Raw genomic sequence first — 23,098 nt, forward strand, 5'->3', positions numbered from 1 at the left:
GGGCAGCCAAAGAGATGGGAAGACAATGGAAACAGTGATGGACTTTATTTTCTTGGGCTCCCAGATCACTGCAGATGGTGACTGCAGCCATGAAATTAAAAAGATTCTTGCTCATTGGAAGAAAAGTTATAACAAACCTAGACAGCATATTAAAAAGCAGAGACATTGCTTTGTCATAAAGGTTCCTCTAGTCAAAGCTAGAGGTTTTTTCAGTAGTCATGTACAAATATGAGAATTTGTCCATAAAGAAGGCTGAGCACCAAAAAATTGATGCTTTCAAATTGTACGGCTCTAGAAGACTCTTAAGAGTCTCTTGGACTGCAAGGAGATCAAACCAGTCAATCCTGAAGGAAATCAACCCTGAATATTTACTGGAAGGACTGATCCTAATGCTGAAGCTCCAGTATTTTGGCCACCTGATTCGAAGACCCTACTCATTTGAAAAGACCCTGATGCTGGGAAAGTTTGAAATCAGGAGGAGAAGGGGACAACAGAGGATTAAATGGTTGGATGATGTCACTGACTTAATGAACATGAGTTAGGCAAGCTCTGAAAGATGGTGAAGGACAGGGAAGCCTGGCGTGCTGCAGTCCCTGGGGTTGCAAAGAATTGGACACAACTGAGCGACTGAACAACACTCACAGATATTATAAGGTGGTGAGGAATAAGGTAGAGAAATATTGAGGCAGCCTTAGGATCAGCCCCCACTTAGGGAGAGGGCTCTGTGCCCTACTGTACCCATGGGACAAACTCGGATACTGGACACCGTCCTTAGAGAAATGGGGAGCAGAAAAAGTGAGGATTATAAATTCCAACATCTGCCTGCTGGACTTTTTATCTCTACTTGGGGACAGAGTGTTTATTGAGACAAAGTAGCTTTGCAGTGATACATTAATATTAGTTTATGATATGTTCTGGGTGATGGCAACCTACCCTCTAGACATACAGTAACAGAAACATTCTCTGTCGGGGAAAACAACGGCATCAAACCAGAGCCGAGTTCCCCAGGAAAAAAAAGAAAAAAAGAACAAAAACCTCCAGACCCAGATTATAGTCCATGTTGTTTTACTTTGAATTCCTAGAGAGTTTCTCCCACCTCACTGACTTTATGAATCTTTTGCCTTGAATTCAGATATTTTTGTTTGAAAGCTCTTGCTGGCATAGATACTATACTGACAACATTTGCAAGGTATTGCCTCCTTTTGCTTTGTGGTAAGTTTAGAGGCTCGCCTTACATCACTATCTACTGCCTTTCCCATGTAACCTGGTGAGACATTTGTCCTGGGTAAAGACTGGATATCTCTGAAGCAGTTCAGGTCATAGTGATCCCAGGAGATAAACATGCTCTTATGCTGTCGAATCAAAACCTTTTAAAGTGAACTGAGGTACGGAAGAGATCATTGATTCCCAGTGCCCCTCTTTTACAGATGGGAAAAAGATGGAGTGTCATGGTAAAGGTCACCCAAGAAATTAGAGTTTGGAGAAGGGATAAGAGAATTCAGAGTCTGAAATGATGATGCTCTCATATGCATTAGGGATTACCATGATTCTGATTTTATGAATATGCAAATTATGTATGATCTTGAGGGCGTCATAAGTAAGAACATATCACTCATCCCCTCAACACTAACTCTTTTCCACTAGCTATCTGATTCTTGGAACATCTGTTGCAGGCATGATGCCTTTCATTCATTCACATTGGGAAAGCAAAACGTAGTTGAAATAACAGTGCACTTAGAGCCCCACTGGCTATACATTCTTGCTGTCGTCTAGGGGAATATATTAATACTTAACCTCCTCAAGCTTTGATTTCCTCACAGGTAAAACATTTAATGACAGTAGTTTTCTCCAATCTAAGAGTTATTAGATTGATTCAAAAGTAATTGTGGTTTTGGACTGTGTATTTTAAATCATTATAACTAGGCTCAAACACATCTTCATTAATCAAAATAGGAACCATTACAATCAACACATTTTTGCCAACGAGAAATAAGTTTGCTTGTTCCTGTAGCATAAATATCCATGCTTTGGGATTCACTGAACTCTTGGAAAGCATTTTCTGCCTCCTGCTGGTTGTGGAAGCGATTTCCATGCAAAAAGTTGTCAAGATGCTTGGAGAAGGGGTAGTCAGTTGGCGACAGGTCAGGTGAATATGGTGGATGAGGTAGAACTTCATAGCCCAGTTCATTCAACTTTTGAAGTGCTGGTTGTATGACATGTAGACAGGCATTGTCATGGAGAAAGAATTGGGCCTTTTATTTTGACCAGTGCCAGCTGGAGGCGTTGGCAGTTTTCAGTGCAGCTCATTGATTTGCTGAGCATAATTCAGATGTAATGGCTTCACCTGGATTTAGAAAGCTGTAATGGGTCAGGCAGGCAGCAGACCACCAAACAGTGACCATGACCCTTTTCTGGTGCAAGTTTGACCTTGGGAAGCATCTTGGAACTGCTTCTCGGTCTAACCACTGAACTGATTGTCACTGGTTGTGGTATAAAACCCACTTCTCATCACACATCACAATCTGATTTAAAAAATGGTTCATTGTTGTTGAGTAGCTAAGAGAAGACAATACTCCTAAACAAGGATTTTTTTTTTTTCTTTTCTTTCGGTCAGCTCATGAGGCACACACTTATCAAGCTTTCTCACCTTTACAATTTGCTGCAAATGTTGAACAGCTATAAAATGGTCAGTGTTGAGTGCTTCAGGAACTGCTCATTTAGCTGTAAGAGGATCAGCTTCGATGATCCTCTCAGTTGGTCGTTGTTAACTTCCAATGGCCAGCCACTGTGCTTATCTTCAAGGGTCTTTTTTCCTTCGCAAAACTTCTTGAACCTCCACTGCACCGTACTTTCACTACCAGTTCCTGGGCCACATGCCTTGTTGATGTTGCCAGTTGTCTCTTCTGCTTTAGGGCCATTTTGAACTTGAATAAGAAAATCGCTCGAATTTATTTTTTGTCTTACATCATTTTTATAGTCTAACTGCTAAGTCATTTCAGTCGTGCCCAACTCTGTGCAACCCCATAAACGGCAGCCCACCAGGCTCCCCTGTCCCTGGGATTCTCCAGGCAAGAACACTGGAGTGGGTTGCCATTTCCTTCTCCAATGGATGAAAGAGAAAAGTGAAAGTGAAGTTGCTCAGTCGTGTCCGACTCTTAGCGACCCCATGGACCGCAGCCCACCAGGCTCCTCCGTCCATGGGATTTTGCAGGCAAGAACACTGGACTGGGCTGCCATTTCTAAATATAAAATAAACAGCAAGTAATAAGTCATTAGCAAAACATATGAAGTGAGAAATATGCATTAAAATGATGTATACCATAACCATATTTACTGAGAAAGTATTCCAATATCAAACTGTAGATTTCAACAATGCAAAAACTGCAGTTACATTTTCACCAGCTTAATAATTTCACCTCTGTGATTCATTCAACCAGTATGTATAGGATACCCACTATATGCCTGGCAATACCTATGTGCTGTGACATACATAAACCAGGATGAAACATCATCCCTCCAGCTTAGGACTTTGAGTCTTAGTGCCGGATCTGCTCTGATCAGGTTTTGGGTCCCTAGTATTGTGTTTCCAATGAGCTGAGATTCTGTGAACATGATGAAGAAGAGCTGTTCACCCCCGAGACAGCGCTGCTAAAGGATGCTGTGCCCCATGCACCCTGAGAAGTCAGATATCATCAGCCAGTCTTAGCCTAGCTTTGCAGCAAGTATGAACAGAAATGAGCCGCCTGGGGAGGGCTACCTGGTCAAATTTTTGCAACTATTAGAACTGCAGCATTCAAGCTACTACCTCCACTAACTTCTCTTCTTCCCACCTTCAAACATTTACTCTATAGTAGCCTTGACAAACCTAGATGCATATTAAAATGCAGAGACATTACTTTGCCAATAAAGGTCTGTATAGTCAAAACTATAGTTTTTCCATTAGTCATGTATGGATGTGAGAGCTGGACCATAAAGAACGCTGAGCACTGAAGAATTGATGCTTTTGAACTGTGGTGTTGATGAAAACTCTTGAGAGTTAATTGGACTGCAAAGAGGTCAAAGCAGTCAATCCTGAAGGAAATCAGTCCTGAATATTCATTGGAAGGACTTATGCTGAAGCTGAGGCTCTAGTGCTTTGGCCACTATGATACAAAGAGCCTACTCATTGGAAAAAACCCTGATTCTGGGGAAGATTGAAGGCAGGAGAAGGGGGCAACAGAGGATGAGATGGCTGGATGGCATCACTGACTAGATGGACATGGGTTTGTGTGGACTCCGGGAGTTGGTGATCAGGGAGGCCTGGCGTGCTGCAGTTCATGGGATCACAAAGAGTCGGACACGACTGAGTGACTGAACAACAACAAGCCTTGATCCAGGCATTTTAAGAGCTGCTGAGATGAACTGGCCTTTGTAGTCAAGAAGTTCATGATCCTAGGGGCTTTTGGGGAGGGAGGGACTTAGAGAGCATGGATGTTACCTAAATGTTGAGATCTTTAACAACCTGATAGAAGGAGTATCACCCTTTTTAAAGGCAACAGTCTAAGACAGTAGTTTATAATGGACCTGACTGCACTTAGATTGTGACGATTGAGGATATTTCTTGTCTATGAAGATTTGTTGCTTGATGGGTGATAAAACTTACTTGCCTAGAAACCCATGTCTTAAAATAAGCTCTCTTCTAAGAGGTCCAGTCTTAGATAAGAAACGCTTCCTGCTTGTGTATGTGTATGTAGACGTGTGGGTCTGTGCTGTGGAGGCGTAGGTTCATGGAGCATCGCCCTTGTTTCTGGAGCACGTTCCTAAAATGTCCCCGTTCCCCTCACACACACACCTTTATCTGTCAGTCAGCACATGGTGTGTTCTTGTGAGATAATGCATCAAATGTTTACCTGGGACAGGGTGAATGTTCTCGGGGAAGGATATGTGTTACATAGAGAAGACAGTGAATTTATAAGGAGTTTGAGTAAAGCATCCTTTGGTGGTTTTGATGACAGTCATTGTGAAGAGAAAATGGCCCAACATGTCTTTTAGGGGGGTCCTTGCATCACTGAGGGGGTTTATTTATAGGCTTGGGTCATCCTGCTTGAAGGCCAGCCTTGGGAGTCTCTTCTTTGTCGCAAAGAGGTTTTCTCATCTCTCTGCTTCTTTCTTAAAGATCCAGGAAGCCAGTCCTCCCCCAATCTCCTCCACTTCGAAACTACCACGTCCCCCTTGTCCCAGTTTCTCAAGGCCAAGTTCATCACTACCTCTTTATTTTCCTTGTTCTCTTAGTTAAATTTATGGGCCCATTTTTTTGTTTCTTTATTTGTTTTTAAAGTTAAAATGGGCTTCCCTAGTGGTTATAAACTCAGAGGAAGAGGAAACTTAACTATGATGAATTGGTCTCAATTTTTTCAAATGGCTAAAACATTCATTGCTAAATCTTTGTATGAATTACTTTACTTATATTCCTAATAACTCTGTAAGTAAATATTATTTTATTCCTAACCTATAAAGTGAGGTACCAAAAGGGTGAATGAGTTGCCTAGTGTTACACAGCTATCAAGAAGTCAAGTTTTATACACTTGATTGCTAACATGCATGAGGAAATAGGGATGAATTAGCAAAACAGCAAAGTCACAGAATTCTTAAATAATCCTTATTAAACATCTTTGGGATTGGTCCCTTTGTTTTAAAGCTCTTCTATTTTTCTCTTTTTTATTATCTTTATGTCCCCATCCTTTACTCAAAGAAGGTCAAATTATGTCATTCTTTGGCAAAAGCTGTGCTGCTATAATTGTTTAAAAATGCATGATATAGTTAACTTCTCAAAATAGTTCGAAGTTTTAAAAGTGAATCATGTTTCAAACAGTCATCAACGGCAGGCCAATATGCCTGGCATTAAGTGGTTTCCTAGATGCAGAATTTACCAAATGGTTTCACTTTGTTCCATCATTTAGTCCTGACAGCATCTAAGAATCGCAAAGGAACTAAGCATTTGTTGAGGAACACATAATGCCAGTAAGCGTGGCTGTCATTCGTCCCCCTTGATGCGCCAGGCACTCTGTTCAGGCTATGCGCACACTACCATATTTGACTATCACAGCAACACTAGGAAGTAGGGGTTACTGTCACAAGTTGTTGTGTGTGTGTTTTTTTTTTTTTAGTATCTATTTGTTTTTTTGGCTGCATTGGGTTTTAGTTGCGGCATGCGGGATCTTTCTTTGCAGTTCACTGGCTTCTTTCTAGTTGTAGCACACAGGCTTATTTGCTGTGGGACATGTGGGATCTTAGTTCCCTGACCGAAGATCAAACATGTGTCTCCTGCATTGGAAGGCAGATTTTTAACCACTGGACCACAGGGAAGTCCCTATCTCAAGCTTACTTAATGAGGACAATAAGGCCCAGGAAGGTTAGGCAATGTTCCTAAGGCTTCCCTGGCGCTCTGCATGCCGACGCAGGAGATGTGGGTTTGATCCCTGGGTCGGGAAGATTCCCTGGAGAAGGGCATAGCTACCCACGTCAGTATTTTTGCCTGGAGAATCCCATGGACAGAGGAGCCTGGCAGGCTTCAGTCCATGGGGTCACAAAGAGCTGGACACGACTGAGTGACTGAACAACACCAGCATTTTCAGGTTCTGGGCAGCTAGCCGCTGGGTCAGTCCGAGCAGATAGCCTTCCATTCTGGGAGGGCCACCACTAAGGAAATGCTCCCATATTCCAGACCAGAGGAGGGGGCCGTGATGCACCTGTTGGCTCTTCATCCATGTGAAGCACATCTCAGAACAGCTTAATACGGCCATCGTACAGAGCAGCAAAGTGAGGATTAGAGGTAGCAATGCATTCTGCATGGTTTCTCCTGAGTCTGAGATTCTGAACCTGCCTGCTTGCCTCCAAAACTGGTCTTCTCTTCCCAGCGCTGTTCTTGCCTCTGTTTCCATTTAGTGCACAGGGTCCTTTTGGTGTCCCAAGCCAGTGCAGAGTGGCTTTCCTCTGGCAAGCTGGGTGTAAATGCTGCAGAGCTCATTTTCACTCTCTGGGAGGAGTCCTCTCTTGGATCTCAGATGCACGGTTCCGCGGCAAAGCTGGATCCATGTACAAGGGAGGCAGTAACGCTTCCGGGGGGTGGTGGGGAGTTGGTTGGTTAGACGCCAGCTGGCTCAGAGGATCGTCTCTCTTCCCTTTTCTGGAGTAAGTGATGTTGCATCTGGCCATACTTGCCTGCTCTGGTGCCCAATTCCATAGCCATTTCAAGTCTTTCCTCTCCCCAAAATGAGCATTTATTCTCCCATGGATCACTCCTGTGATATTTCTAACCATGTAGCTCCAGCTTAAAAAACAAATCAAGAGTGGCATTCTATATTTTCAGCTATAGCTCATAATTTGGTATAAAGCCTGTCATTGTCTAAGAAACATATCCCTGTGCAGGGAACCCATTGGACACCAGAATGAAATTGACTAAATAAAAGCAGTTTCATGGAACAATTTGCAAATATCACTGCTTCTTGCCAAGCCTTTTTGGCAAAACTGTCTTCAATGACTCGAGAGCTTTTCCAGCCAGAAAGAGATTTGGGTTACCTTATGCTTCCCTCTCTCATTTTTCTGATATAAATACTTTCATTAAAGCCACATAAGTCGCAGACAATAGAAATGTCATTCAGGAAAACATTTGCATTTATTTTTCAGGAAACATTCAGTTTTTCCTTTTTGAAGGGAGGGGAGGGAACTTGTTTCAGAGTCCAAAGTAGTATTTGCAGGAGACAGGTCTGCACTGGGTATTAAAGGGGTATGTGTCTCTGTGTGTGTGTCTGTGTGTGTGTGTGTGTGTGTGAGAGAGAGAGAGAGAGAATAGGGAAGAGGGCATTACTAGAGCCACATTGCTCTGTCTCTCCAAGAGATTAAGATTATGGAACGGATCTCTTTGAGATGGGAAAGAAATATGGCCCAAGGGACAATTGTGAATGCCTTAGAATGCACATCAGTGGCCATGGATTTTAGTCCAAATCTAACCAACAACTGGTAGCATGATCTTATAAATTCAATATATATGTGTGTGTAAAGCAGTATGAAGTGAAAAATTGAGTGGAAAAAATTTTTTAAAGGAAAAGGAAAAATGACAAAAATAATATATCCTGTACAGAGCTTAGGCATATCACCTAGTTTCTCTAAACCTTGGAGTTTTCAATCTACACAATTGGATGAAAAAGAAACAACCACCCAAATTGATACTTAGGTAGCCATGAGACAGACCGCAAATGAAACTTAGGACAATATGTCATCAGCTCAACTTGCTACCTGACAAAATCCAAGCTTTTCCAGCTGAGACGTATCAGCGACACTAAGAGAAGACGCTGTCACGAATGCAGCAGTGCCATCCCCGTTCTTCATGGACCTTGTGGTCTCGTGACTAAGTGTGCATGCATGGCTTCCAAGTGGCTTCAGTCGTGTCTGACTCTTTCTGACCCTATGGACTGTAGCCCATCAGTTTCCTCTCTCTGTGGGATTCTCCAGGCAAGAATACTGGAGGGGATTGCCATGCCTTTCTCCAGGGGATCTTCCCAACCCAGGGATTGAACCTGAGTCTCCCGCAACTCCTATATTGCAAGTGGAGTCTTTCCTGCTGATGCACCGGGGAAGCCCTAATGACTAAGATCACACAGCTCAAATGTGTGCGTCTGGACTTGGTAGCCAGGACCCCTGGGACTGTAGTTTAGGCTCTTCCTGGTGTCTTCCTGTGTCCAGGACAGTCCCAGTTGACAGCTGGTCTTCAAGCAGAATTATTCATAGGTCATGTGCTAGTTTGGATGATAAATTTTGTGTGTATACTACCAATGATGCCGAGGGTTCCATCTGAGACTTATAGCTGGATAATATTTTTAGGACACCCAGATGAAACCAGGTCAGGACATCTGCCAAAGCATTTTAGTCCAGCAGAGGCTTAAAATTTTTTTCTGCAGTAAACTATTTGCTGACCCAAAGAGTTGGAAGAAGAGGTGGAAGTCATTACTCAGAGACATGGAAGGTTACAGCTTCTAAAGGGCTCTTAGGAGATGATCTGGGCCAGCCTTGTTTACATGAGAAGTGAGACCCAGGGAGAGGCGCTGACTCAAAGAAGGTTCAACTCAACATGAATAAAACAACAGATATGGGACAATAGCTAAGTTTTCTGGCCTCCAGTCTTCTGTCTTCCTGCTATCTCTATGTAAGTGTGACCCTCAAATGGATGTGATCCATCATAAAGGAATGAAAGAGAAACCAGAGTAATAAAGGGCCTGGGTCTTGCAAGGTGGAGCTGTTGAGAGTTCAGAGGTGTTTGCAAGGAGAGAAAGAAGCAAATTTCCTGCTTTTAAGTTACTTTTCAATTCTTATTCTTTTTCATATGCACAGTAAGATTTTTTTATAGTATACACATGTATAACTATAAATATATAGTATATATCAAAACCCTAATTCTACCACTAACAGATAAGGACTGGTCTGATCAAACTCCCAGGGGTAGAGCCTTCCAGATACTATCTATGCATACCTGTATTTTCTATGTTACTATAATGAGTAGACTGTTTATAGTATTAGGTAGTCTGTTTTGTTTGTTTTATTTGTTTTAACCCACTTAACCATATGTCTAACCTTGCTGGTGAAAGTCTCTGGGTTTCGCAGAGGTGACTGGAGGAGAACAGAAGCGACTTTGTTTTCCTTGCAGCCCCAGAATATCCCTTCCCCATCTCCTGCGGATGCCAGGGGCTCCATTAGGCAGCCCTGTTGCTGCGTGGATTAGCATGTAGATGCCCAGAAAGAGACATGACATGAACCCTTTATCAGTAATTGAGATCGTAGCCCCAGCCAGCTGACTGGATCCTACCCTGCAGCAGACAGAGAGGCGGTTTCTGGCAGGAGGGAGGAAGGACAGGGAAAGGGCTGCAGTGTGTGCGTCTCAGGGAGGAAGGCAGGAAAGCAGAGAGCGCTAGACACTGCTCCTCCCAGGGGCAGGGGGCCAAGCAGGGGGAGGTGAGTGAGCTACAGGAAGGACTGAGCTCAGACCCTGGGGGAGGTGCAGCCGGAGAGAATGGAGATGGGAGAGCAAACAGAAGCCACAAGACCCAGCTGGCCCCAAATGCTACCTTCCAGGCAGACCGCTTGTTAGTGTTAAAATTGGGGTGATGATACTGCCATCTGCATTTCCTTTCCTCCTATCCTTCCATCCCTCCCCGTCACTCTCTCCTTCCTCTCTACCTCCCTCCCTTCCTCTTTCTCTCTTCTCTCCTTTTTCTCCCTCCCTCCCTCTTCCTTTCTCTCTTTCTCTCTCTCCCCCTCCTTCCTCCCTTCCTTCTTTCCCGTCTTTCTGAAGATCTTTCTTTTGCCAGTATTTGTTGCAGGTGTGCCATGTGCCAGGAGCTTCCCTGGTGCTGGCTTGTGATGATGTCTCGGTCCTGTCCCCATGAAGTTGACAACCTCGTGGCAGAGTCAGAGTTTCAACACAGAGATAATTACGTAATTAAATCATGTCTAAGTGCTAAGTGTAAAGGAGGAAAATAACAGTGTTCCATAAGAGGGAATAACAGAGCAGGGATGCCCCATTGACACTGTGACATTTAAGGGAAATCTGAAGAGTGAGTAGGAACCAGGCTGTCAGGGAGACAAGGAAGGGATTCCAGTGGGCAGAGAATGTTATGAACAGAGACTGAAGGCTGGAGGGAGCAGAGTGCTTTGGAAGATCAGAAAGTCTGCTCCCTGTGCTTGGAGTTTCTCCCGCAGTTAGAGGGATAGCCAGAGATGAAAGCCCTGTAGGATCTGTTAGGGACTTTATATGTTTATAGAGTTTTATGCAGAAAAGTGTTATTTTCCTATTTATTTATTTTTCAAATCATTCCAGCTACTCTGTGGACAATTCAATATTTTAAATACTATTTTTTTTTCTTTTTCTCTCTCTCTTTAACCCCTCTATAACCAAGATAAGAAAATAAACACCCATTAATTAAAAAAAAAAAAACGGAATGCAGTGGTTGTCTCTCTGAGGTTAAAGTGGTCTGTATTCCATGGAAAATTTCTGAAGTTCAGCAAGGGTAGATCAGTTCTTAACTAAGCCAGAGTTGTGCTTCTGACTAATAATGTCTCATATTCTTTAAGAACGTATTATCTGCCAGGCATTTCATCAAGAAATGTGTATAGGTAACACCTTTTTTCTACTTAAGAAAGAAGCACCTAAATATTTATAGCAGCTTTATGCAGGAAATGCTGTGGCATTCCCTGGTGGCTCAGATAGTAAAGAATCTGCCTGCATTGCAGGAGACCCCGGTTCAGTCTCTGGATTGGGAAGATCCCCTGGAGAAGGAAATGGCAACCCACTCCAGTATTCTTGCCTGGGAAATCCCACGGATAGAGGAGCCTGGAGGGCTGCAGTGCATGGGGTCGGAAGAGTAGACGCAACTAAGTAACTAATACTTCCCGCTTGATGGACTAGGGTCATAACCGACTCACCCAACCCTCCCAATAAACCGAAACTGGTTCCCTTTGCCTGAAATCTGTGCTGGTGCTGAAAAACTGCCCAAGGGGTCTGCTGGCCCCCAAGTTCTCTCTCACCATCTACAATGGCTTAAATCTGGACCCAAATAGTTTGGGCTATGGGTCAAATTGTGGCCCTTGAAAGACAGCTTTTCTCTTGTAGTTTGGAAAAAGTACTTCAGCGTGGAAGGAGACATTTCTGAGTGTCTAGAAAATCTTATCAGGATGAGGAGGAAAAAACCTCTTATCAACCGCTTGTCTGCTGCTGCTCGGGCTCTGGTGACAACCAGTGTCTTAAAAGGGGATACTGTCTGCTGGTGATTCTCGCTGACAGCATCAAGATCAGCGGAGCTGGGCTCTCAGACCTTGAGCTGCAGGGCCCTCCAAGGAGCAGCTGGTCCCGCCCTTTGCCTTCAGGCAGGGGCAGACCTCATCCATCAACCTGTCCCTCAACATACAGGTACCTGTTAAGGGGTTCAGGGTCTAGTCGTGAGGTAGCATTTAGGTTTAAGACGCAAATGGAGAATGCTGTAGCTTTTGTTACATTGCAAAGCCAAGAAAACAAATGAAAAACTCCAACAATTTATAATTTCTTTAATAATTAGAGAAACTACGAACTGACAATAGTGAATTGGAAAGCAGCATTGGAAATTTCAAAAGGACAATTTTTTTTTTAAAGATTGCACAGTGAAGTTTTAAAAAATAGTTAATTGGCTATACCTTGTCTTCATTGCAGCATGTGGGATCTAATTTCCTGACCAGGGTTGGAATCCAGGCCTCCTGCATTGGGAGAGTGAAGTCTTAGCCACTGAACCATCAGGGAAGTCCCCAAAAGAACAATTTTTAAGAAAGAATTTTTTTATGGTTTCCACAAGGTTGCTCTGTATTCCTTTACTTGTGCTTATGCTAATTTGCACATTAGCTCACTGTATCTCACGTTGACAGATGATCTTTTTTTTTTTTTCACTTCTATAAACTTATCCCCTTTGGTACACATTGGGTTTTGTAGACACATTAAACATATTGGTTTTTTGAGTGTTTACTTTTACAGATAACATTTATACGTATTCAGTTCAATTAAAGACAATAGGGAAACTACAGATAAGCAGAAACAAACATCTCAGAACCCCAGGTGCCAAATACGACCAACTTTGCTGTTATGAGAAATTGCAATTTCTTCTTCTTCCTCTCCTTTTTAATCCTTTTTTTTTCCTTGGCTCAAATAAAATATTTATCTGTAAGTTGAAATAAGAGTTCAAGAATTAGTTTAAACTAATTACTAAGTTGTTTAAAAATGCAAATAAGTAAAGCTGTTGAAAGTATTGATATATTTATTTCTAGCTCTAGGCATTGTCTAATGTGAACATTAAAATACTAGTAACTTTTAAGATATAGCCACTTCTCTTAATATTTTTTTATGTAGTCACTGTTTCATGTTATTACATTATCTTTTAATATCATTTTCATTACCTCATATTGTTTCATCAAGTAGATGACTCAGGGCTCTTTAACCATGCCCCTATTGCAGAAAATATAAGTAGCTCCTAAGTTTCCATGTTTACAAATAATTCTATGATGGTTATATTTCTATGGAAAATATTTTGCACATACATTGCTTTCCAAGAGGAAATTGTACCAGGAATACAATTATTGTGAAGAGATGAATGAACATCTTTAAATTATAGAAAGATTTTCAAATTAATTTGCAAGTGGATTTTACTGATTTATGACCAACAACTGTTAAAAGAATGACTTTTGTAAGACTTCCTAATAAGCACAGGATACTTCTTATTTTAAAAAGGTCAAAATGATTCACATTTAATTGACTGTTCTATTGAACTTTGCTTTCCATGTGTCTGTGTCCTGTTATTATTTTGACAGTGCTGAACAGCTTGTGAGATCTTAGTTCTTTGAGCAGAGTTGAACCTGCGCGCCTTGCCGTAGAAGCACTGAGTCCTAACCACTGGACCACCTTTGTCCTCGTACTTTTAGCTACATATTGTCTGTCCCTTTCCCTTGCTCATTTGTGTACCAGAGTCCTATTCTTTTCATTAGCTTACTTAAGGTCTTTATGTGCTAAAAAATCCACTCTTTGACTACTGTATATATTACAAAGGTTTTTCTAGCCTGAGTTTTGCTTTTATTTTTAATAAACTTTATTTTTACAGAAGTTTTAGATTACAGATAAATTGCAAAGATTGTAGGGTTCCTATATATCCTTAAATGGGTTCAGAACCCAATTCCAGTTTGTGGGGATATAGGTAGGATTTCTAAGCAGTTATTTGGTACCAGGTGGAGTACCAAATCCTACAAATTCAACTCAGTTGTCTATGACAATTTCTCAGACTTTCCTTGATTCTGATGATTTTTTGAGTATTGGGAAGTATTTTCAGGTATTTTCTAAAATGATGCTCAATTGGAATTTGGCTAATTTTTTCTTGTGACCCAACTGGAGTTATGGCCTGGGGAGGAAGAACACAGAGATAAAGTGGCATTTTCACCACATCATATCAAGGATACATACTGTTAATATGACTCAGGTTATTGCTGTTGATGTTGCTCGTGATCCACCTGGTTGAAGTAGTATTTGTCAGGCTTCTCCCCCTATTGATTTATTGTCCTCCAAACCCTTGTCCATACCATATTCTGTGGAAGAATCACTATTCAACCCACAGTTAAGGGCTGGAGAGTTATGCTCTATCCACCTCCCTGAGGTTGAAATATCTACAGAAATTATTTGGAATTGGTATGTATGAGAGACTTATGTCTTGCTTCCCATCTATTTACTTATTCAGACATTTATATCTGCTTGAACTAATGGATATTTGTTTTATACTTTAGGTTATAATCTAATACTACTTTATGTTGTTGCTGAGTTTGTTCCAGCTTTAGCTATTAGAGGCTCTTTCAGTTGGCTTATGTATATTTTTAATATATTTCCATCATTGTCAGTTTTCTTACTTTTAAACTTTGGCTATCTATCTGTGTACATGTCAGTGAATACAACTATTGTAATGTGTGTTTTAAGTTGTTATCTTATTAATGTTGATAATAGTTTAGACAGAAAAAAGTATATAAGAAAGCCTAAAACAATATGACATCAACATTATTTGATGGGAAAAAAATCTTTCCTTGATATCAGACAGACCAGGGTTTCAAAATCACTATGAGAGATTATCACCTTAATGACCTCAATAAATCACATTTCCTAAACTCCATGCCTTATGAAGATTATGCCCCTTCACAGATAGAATCTAGGCTTGACAATGAACTTCTTTGGCTAATGGGGTGTAAGCTAACTTGATATAAGAAAGACTTGATAAGAGCTTGCACACAGGCTTGCACTGTTGGAATTCTGTTTCCACTGTGTAAGAATCCAGGGCTTTCCTGCTGAGAAGGGCCTATGGAAGAAACCAACACCTAGCTGACAGCTGCAGCCCACTGGGCATGTGCATGCTGCCGTACTGGAACAGCCGGCCTCCCCTGGGCCACCCGATGCCTGTGCACACATGCATGTAGCCTTCTAGACCTGGGGAGAGTCTAAAAGAGGAACTACCCAGCTAAGCTCAGGCCAAAATGCAAAACTATGAGGGGAACAAAAAGTGCATTTATAATCTGGTATATTTGGGGTAGTTCGTTATGTTGAAAAAGATGACTGTATCAGATCTATACCAGAAGTTGGCTTCAAACCCATATAGATAATGTATATTAGTTTTTCAGCTTATTGTTTTAACTCCCTAAACTTCCATTATCCGTCTAGTGGGTGGGAAAAAATTGTACCTGTTTCTGCTCATCAAATTGATCATGACACTGTCACACGAGCATATGTTCCTTGGTTCTTTGTCTCGTCACAACAAAGATTTGGAGCAACGGACATTAAAGCCCTCGGCGTATCACCGCTCTCGGGTCTTGGACAAACCGTGCTATAGCTCTTAGGCAAATCAGTGTTACAGCTCTATTTTATTTAGAAGATAGCAGGAGAATCCATCCTTGAAGCATGAGGGCATGCCAAGCCAAAGACTTGAAGCGAAGAGAGTGGAGGAGTGTGGCGGGGAGGGAGAAAGAGAGGGAGAGAAAGAGAAAGAGAAATCGCTTTGGCTCCTCCTTTTATATGTTTTTTCCTCCACCTGGGCCTGCCCTATGCAAATTGGGCTTAGCCAGGAGTGCTGTTTGTTCTACCTGAAGTCTTCACTCTGGTCCTTGGACCTTCTTTTGTTCTTTTTTCACGGGCTTTTCCCTTCCTTGTCTTTTAGCCACTGCTATTTTGGACTCCTTTTCTCTATTCTACCTACCTAACAACACCAAATGAGATTGTGCTGATTGAGAATCCCACCCAGGACTGGAAGACAGAACTGGCTTTCACCAAAGCTTCCCCTGCCTCACCCATTTTACTAAAGCAAAGTCACAGAATATTTATCCCTTTCTCCAACATGATGTTAGCTAAACAGAGTCCCTTTGCAATAAATAACATGGCTAAGTAGGCTCATTTGATCCAGTAGAAAGGGTATCACGAACCAGTGCTTCATCCTGAAGAACTCAGTCATGAGGTATAGTGCCTAAGTGCTTGTTGGGACACTCTGATATGGCCTTCCAATGCCATTTAGATTCGGACTTATAAAGGCATAGGACTCTAGACATCAATTTGAAGCCAAATCTAGCTTTTCCCTTGGTTTCTCAGAACCTTGAAAGAATCCTGGATGTCCAACTGTGTTTTGTAGACAATGCCAGCATATAACTATGTGCCTTAGAAACAGCGATCTGTGCACATGAAATGCAGAAAGCAGGCACTGCAGAAGAGTACCCATGGCTGGGGCAGGGACAGAGGCCCAGAACTCTGCTTCTTCTGTTGGAAGACAAGTTGTGTAGAAATTGTGTGCATTTAGTCTTGATTGAATAAGAGCGTTTAAGATAGGTTGGATCGGTACACTGTCATTGTTGATTAACCCTTAAATCTTTTCTCTCTCACACATGCTATTTAGATGTCACAGTTTCCAAACTGACTAATTGAATGCAGCTCACTGTGTATCATGACATATTGGGAAAATGGTACGGTTTTCAAATTCCGAGCCAATAGCAAAATAATTATTTAGATTATCTGAGTTTCAGTGTTTCTTTGTTTGCCAATTGGGGCTGGGCAACTTCATTTCTTAAATTCCATTCAGAGTTTTAACACTTACATGTGACACACACATAAGGAAACAGAAATACATCTGTATAAATAGCCGCACACAAATATATACCCAAGTACGCATGTAAACACACATACACATGCACCTTTACACACCCAAAACATGTTCTCCACCATCACTGTCACCACCACTATTGACTGAATAAATGAGTTTTTACAAAGCCTTGTAACATCATTTTTAGCAGGACTCATCCCAGGGCTAAGACACACTGATAGGGCATTGCCGGAACACCCCAGTGGGTACACAGATGTAGGAGCACGGGTGGTGAGCATCAGAACCGTGGGGGGAGAGTGTCAGCATGCTTTGGGACCCACATACCCTTTTTTTCCTCCCTCAGTAGAAATGGCCACATTTACTCTCAAGAGAATGCAGTCAGAAAGACCTGGAAATCCTGTGTCCTGGTTCCACCTCTTCCCCATTGCCTTACTCTGTGATCTTGTGCAAATCACTTCTCTTCCTTGAGCATTAAACTTCTGATTCTTCAAACAGAATGGGGGCTTCTGGTTTGAGCCAAGATGCAGTAAACTCATTATGTCTCTATATTTTCTACTAATTATAAGCAAAATCTATAAATTGAATGCAAAAAGCAATACCTGAAATCTCCAAAAAGCAAAACCTTGCAGGTGGATAGGGGCTGGGAAGTGAGAATCTGAGGAATACAAATATGGCAGTGAAACTTTTTCCCCCTTCATCTCTCAGCATTGACCTAAGGACACCACAGCACGTCAGGTGTTGACAGCAAAATTCTGAGATAAATTCTCTCTAGTTAGAAGAGGGTTCATGCAGTGAACAAGAAAGTGTGGAGTCACTGTGAGCAAGAGAGTCACTTTTTAGTCATCTTTTCCCCCTAATTTTATTGAGATATTATTGACATATGATGATTTGATATATATAATGCAAAATGATTATCACAATGTTAGCACCTCTATCCCCTCACATAATTCTCATTTTTGTTGCAATTATACCATTTAAAATTTCCTCTCCTAGCAACTTTCATTTTCCTTTTCTCTCTCCTGACTGTGCCCAGAGGTCACAGTATTCTGCGTGATGGTGGCAGCAGGGCAGAGGTGTGGGCAGTTAAAGCCCCAAGAGAAAATCCCGTCTGTATGGTCGCAGAACCTCTACTGTGAAGGCAGTGTACTGAGGGCAGCCTCATTGTTTTATTATTTTCTGTCTATTTTCTTTCTATTTTCTCTCACTGAGGTCAGCCCCAGGTGTATTGGAGTGGCCAACAGTAGATAAACTGAGAAAAAATGCTTTTTCTTTCTGATCAGATAAAGAGAAACAGGAAAAGGAACTCTTGAGAGCTGAGGGTTAAAAGGGAATCCCAAGAAGAAGACAGTTGGAGAAGGACATTTCCTTGTTCTGTGTGTGTCAGAAATGCCGAGCTCACCCCCGAGCTGCACATATGCAGAACAGACCCCGAGAAGCAGAGCAAAGGCTCAGAGAACTAAACTAGAATAAGAACCATGACTCATGTTTGGTGAGGCTTGTATGTTCGCACTAACTGCTGAGTGGGGCATGAGTGAAAATAAGGAGCATAGCAAGGACTTTGGCGACGGAACTGATCTTGACACCTCTGCTCAAAGAAGACAAGCCAAAACTTGTGATCTGTATCTAAGCGAACCTGTTAAAATAAAGGAAATAGTATCCATATTCTCTAGAGGATTGTAAGAGCCGTCAGAGTCTCCCAGCATATTTCACCAGTCCAGGATATGATCCAAAGTGAATGACAGACATAAAAGAAACCAGAAAACAGTGACTGATTCTCCAGGTAGGTATTGGCACACTGTGGTCCAGAGGCTAAATTTGCCCCACCACTGGTATCAGGAGCACTCATAAAGTTGGAAGAGATTTTGCGCTTATAAACAGTTGGGATAAAACAGATGAATATTTGTAAAATGTGAAGTTTTATGTAATTCATAGTTGGCTCTCCATACTGAAAGTTTTATTAGAATATAGCCACACCCGTTCATTTCTCTGTTGTCTCTAGCAATTTTCATGCTGAGATGTCAGATGAGTCATTGCAACACAGAGCATAGGGCTAAGCCACAAAGCCTGAAACAGTTATTGGCTAATCTTTACAGAAAAAAAAAATGTTCTGACTTCTGCTGAGGGAAAAGGCAGTCCAAAGAAATACCAATTATCGAGATGACCTAGATGTGGGAATTATAAAACAAAGTCTTTTAAGGCAGATATCGTAACCACTGTCAATAAGCTAAAGATTAGTACTCTTGAAATGAATGCAAGATGTAAGTTCTCCAAAGAGAAACTGCAACTATAAAAATAAAACCAAATGGAAATTTTAGAACTGAAAAATACATCTGAAATAAAGAATTCCCTAGATGGACTTGGTAGCAGAATGGACATGACAGAGGAAATGTCACTGAACTTAAATATAAACCAATAAAATTATCTAAACTGAAGAAAAGAGGAAAAGATTGGAAAGGTGGGGAAACAGAGCCCCAGAAATCTATGAAATAAGCAAAAAGTTATAATACTTATGTCATCGGTATCCCAGAGGACAAGAGAAAGAGATTGGGTGCAAAAATAATTTTGAAAAAAAATAATGGCTGGAAATATCCCAAATGTGGTGAAAGATGTAAATTTACAGGTTTAAGAAGCTCTGGAAACATCTAATAGGATAAACTCAAATGAATTATGACCAAATGCATTATAATAAAATTCATGAAGACCCAAAATAAAAAGAATGGATTGTTGGTACAAAATAGTTACTAAAACCTCAATAAAGAATATAGTAAAATGAGAAAGAAGTCAATCACAGAGAGAGAAGTTTAAAACAAACATGGGTTGTAAGAAACTGAAAATACTTTGGCACACAGAATATTGCCTCAACCACAATGTTTTTATCTCAGAAAAAAATGAAGCCCAGGAAGACTGATTTTTGCCAAAGTAACTCTCAGGCAAGTATTCTAAAGAAAAAAAAAGGTGGGGGGGACTTAAGTGAAAAGGAAGGATGGAAAGAAGGAATGAGGGAGGGAAGGAAGAAAGGGAGAGAAAATATAAGTCAAGAAAGGAGAAAAAATAGTAATCTGTGTTGATCACAGATCTTAACACTGACTCATTATTAATACCATGTTTTTTCTTAGGGGTAAGAAGAAAACAGTGTTTTGTTTTTTTTTTAATGAAATAAACTTTTTTTTTTTTTTTTTTTTTTTTAGAAAGGAGTGCTCATTCAAACAATGGAGTTTGGGGACATCTAGATTTTCATCCGGCAGCGGTAGAGATCACAAAGATGTACCGATTGCTTAAAAGTGAATGTGGAAAGTAGCCAATGAGATATTTTTCTTGGAGATTTTTACTGAAGTCCTGTTTAAAAGGGCAGGGAACAAGGGGCAGTATCTTTTCTCCACAAGGACAGAAACCATTGGAAAATCCAATCACAAAAGATAACTCTTTTCTGTGCCAAGAAAATCAGATGAATTGTTTGTTGATATTATGTATCCAGAGGGAAAAAAGTGAGACAATAGATTCTTGGCTAAACTTATAGATGTGTTAGCGGAGCATGGACACTGTCTGTCCTTTCCTTCCTCTCCCTCTCCTCTCCCTCCTTCTCCCCATGTGCTCCCCCTCCTGTTCTTTCTCCCCGTCTTCCCTCTCCTTCCCCTCCTCCTTGTCCTTTTTCCCTATGTTTCTTTTAAACATAAACACACACCTTAGTAAAGATTCAAGGGGTGGGCTTTTCATCTTTTCCCTACCACTTTGGGAACTGTGACATGCAGAGATATCCAGAAAGAAATCCAGATATCATGAATATCTGCCATTTCTTCTTGAAGACATGTTAAAGAAGCTCTTAAAACCACTATTCAGTCTTCTATAGTTTCTTCATGGAGAAGGCAAGGTGATTTCGTAATCTCTGGAGTCCAAGCACCCAGCATTAGAGTAAGTACGGGTTGTATGTTTGATCGTGTTTTGTAATTTGAAGTTTGGAAAATAAAGTTACTGAGTATATATGAAAACAACGACAACAACGCCACTATTCGGGACCTAAAACTTTGGGGCATTAGATAATGAAACAGCAGGAATTTTCTTTGGAAGAGGAACTCTGAGATCCAGAGATTCACTCTAAGACAAAGAATTGAAATCTTTTCAATTGCTGTATGTCAGGATGTAGAGATAGTATGTATGCATGTATCCTGTGTGTATGTATCCTATATGCATGTAGACTGTATGTCAGGATATAGAGACTGTATGTATGTATGTATGTATGTATGTACACTGTATGTATATGCCCTGTATGTCAGTTTACACACAGTTGACTTCCAGTTCAGACCTGGAGTAATTTTTCTAAATTTCTTACAAAAGTTGAGCCAAAAAGCTGAAAAGTCACTGACACTTATTGCTGGGATTAACGCCTAGTGGTAGTGAGGAAAGGGACTCTTCAGACACAGTCAGGTCAGCATGAAAAGCCAGGGGTGCCCCAAGGCTAGCATCAGCAGCAGTCACAGTGACAACTTACTCCCGAGTTGTCAGGTGGCCAGCACTGCCTTGTGCGGGCAGAACAAGAATAAAATGATGAATAGGTGGAGGATATTTCTAATAAAATCAGCCCAATACAATGCTCCAGGATTCTCAGATACTTCTAGGACAAAGACAGGCCTTGGGATCCTTGAGATCCCTGAGATTTATCTCTGAACCAAGGTGGTACATGTAAGGTATAGTTTGGGCCAAGGCAGAAAAGAAGGAGAGACGACCTCAACAGAGGTAGGTTCCCTTTATTCAGGCAAGGAGGGGGCAACAGTCGGCCTAACAACCAGGCTGAGTTCAAGAGGGATCAGGGAGGCTTCATATTTAAAGGGAGGTTTGTGGAAACGATAAGGGAAACATTAGTCAGGTGGGATATCTTGGGTATTCTTTAACTGACACGGCATTTGTAGTTGAACAAAGGGTGGGAGGTTTTGGGCAGGGGATGATAAGTCCCAGGTAGATGCAACTGTCCTGGAGCATCAGGGCGGGACCTAAAGTTTGGTTGTGTTTTCCCTGAAGTTAGATGATTCAGCAAGGGCCTTTGAGACTATTGTTTTCTTTTCTAGGCCCAAAGACTCCTTCAGTACAAATGACCATTGGTAGCCCCGTTATAAACCATAGACACATCTTGGATGCTGCTGTGATCTAGGAGAGTCAGGGCCCTCCCTATGCCATTGTTCCTTGCAAAGCAAAACTAAAACAGCATACTACATGGGATACAAAGATATTTTGAACAAAACTAGCACCTCAGAAAAGTCCCTGCAACTTCTGCTGTTTTCCAAGCCTAGGTGGGTCTGGTCTAATCTTTCTGCATCTGACATATTCCTCTGTTCTATCTTTTGTGTCTTCAGACTTAATATATTAAAAATGTTGTTTTGTTTTTTTTTAATGGAATGGATGGCTGACAAGGAAAGGAAAGACCCCATGGGATTTCTGGCAAAGGACAACAGTGGATTGTTTTGAAAACTCTGCTGTTCTGGCCCTGTAGGGCATAGACTGGAAGAGAGAGATTGAGATTTGGCAGGGAAAAAAAAAATGCTAGCAGATAGTCAGACACACTTGGCTAAAAAGATTTGTTTTCCCAATTTTGTTGGGATCTCTAATGTCATTTTACCTTATTTACCACTGTTATTATTGCCGCAGAGAGCTGGACTGGAAAGACTTGCCTTGAGTAATAGTTACAGGCACAAAACAAGAGACCCCTCTGTGCCTTCCAGTAAGAAGATAATCCTAGGTAATTGTTCTATCGTCAGTGTTTTAAGAGAGGTGACTCTGAAGAATCAGCATGCCTACAAATGATTAGGCATGATTGTTTGCTGATTGGATGTTAATTCATTCTAAATAGGATGATGAGCTGCAGAGGAAGCTTGTGGGTACTCAATGCCATCTCCTCAGTGTTGTGCTCCTTATTGATTAAGGAGGATCTGACCCAGTGTCCTGGGAGGAAAGACCCTTTCTGCACCACTGCAGTGGTCACTGGGAACGGCATGGCCCCGCTGTCAGCTTAAGGGCGCAGGGTGATTCTAGGGACCCAGCTGGTGAATAAGCAGCATTTCCAAAGGTTGCAAGACTGGTGATAGGTGGAAGGGGAATAAGAATGCTGTTTTAAGTCCTAGCTCATAGAAATATGAACATCAGCAGTCCTTTTTGTAAAATAAATGAGGTGTCAGGGCTCACGTCTTGATAAATAATGAAGTGCCCCTCTCTCTTCCTCTCTTCACACATCCTCTCTTTATCCACATTAACTTGTGAACTTTTTTCTGCCAAAGAAATCAGTAGAGATAGTAATGTTCATTTATTTAAGGCCATTTCGCTGAATATTGTGTGTACGGTTATGGAGTGTTGGTGAGCTGAACAGGTGTGCGTAGCTAAAGGAACTTTCGAGAGCCAGGTAAGCATTACCAGTTGGAATTTTTCAGAGGTTTATCTTCATTCACATCAGC

This window comes from Ovis canadensis, chromosome 14 (genome assembly GCF_042477335.2).
Source record: "Ovis canadensis isolate MfBH-ARS-UI-01 breed Bighorn chromosome 14, ARS-UI_OviCan_v2, whole genome shotgun sequence".
Lineage (NCBI taxonomy): Eukaryota > Metazoa > Chordata > Mammalia > Artiodactyla > Bovidae > Ovis > Ovis canadensis.